We start from the raw sequence: 1,004 nt of genomic DNA on the forward strand, positions 1-1,004 counted from the left end.
GTCACTGAAATTTGTTCATAGAGCTGGTTACACTAGTCCACTATGTTTTCCAAAGAAATCTAAAGTTGACATGTCAGCAATTGGGAATGATGGTGGTTGTATGCATTATCTTTTTGTTCGCCGCCTCCCAGTTTTTTGACTAATAGATCTCAGTGTTGCATGTACTTATTTTTAAAACGTTATTTAAATATAAGCCATGTTTACATGGAATTTGCTTATAAAACAACTGGTTACTTAAATTCGAAAATAGTTTTTATGCCCTTTTTTAATGAATTAAATGCCTCAGCTTTACTTTTTGTTTTGTTTTGTTTGTTTTTGTTTGTTTTTACTCTTTGCATAGGGAAAGCTTTCGGTGTAATACAATAAGTAATGGTAGGAACAACTGAGTTCTAGTTTAGGTTTTATCTCTAGCTCTGTGACCGTGGACATGTAATTTAACCTCTCTGATTTATCAAGTAAAAATAATTAGGTTGTATGAGACCTCTTCAGATGTACAGTGGACATTGTGATGTGTTCCCACATCCAATCTCCCACTCCTTTGCCAGGACTGCTAGAAATGTTGCTGGCTAGTATCCTTATCTGAGAATTGCTCTCATCCAAAGAGATTCTATTCAACTTAGGTCATGCCCGTCAATCCAATGACTTGTAGATACAGGAATATAAATGTCCAGCCCTTCATCCAAACTCAGAACAATTCTAAAGGGCCATCCCAGTTTCAGAGCTCATTGTGAGGTCAGCTGAGGCTTTTGTTCTGGGGTAAACTTTTGCAGCCTGACTTCTCGCTCTGCCCAATCTTGTTTCCTTCCCTTCCTTTAACAGGTGTTAATCCTGAAAGAACTAGCTAATAGAATTTCAGGAAATTAATCCTTGACTCAGAATCTGCTTCCCAAAGAGCCCAGTCGTCAAATAAGCTGAATGTAAGTAATATTCGCCTCCTCTGAGAATTTTATTTGCTCCTCCACCTTGATGGTGCCTGCATTCCATATTGTATTTTACTTACTTAA

Source organism: Propithecus coquereli, unplaced genomic scaffold, assembly GCF_000956105.1.
Source record: "Propithecus coquereli isolate 6110/MARCELLA unplaced genomic scaffold, Pcoq_1.0 Scaffold92, whole genome shotgun sequence".
NCBI classification, from domain to species: Eukaryota; Metazoa; Chordata; class Mammalia; order Primates; family Indriidae; genus Propithecus; species Propithecus coquereli.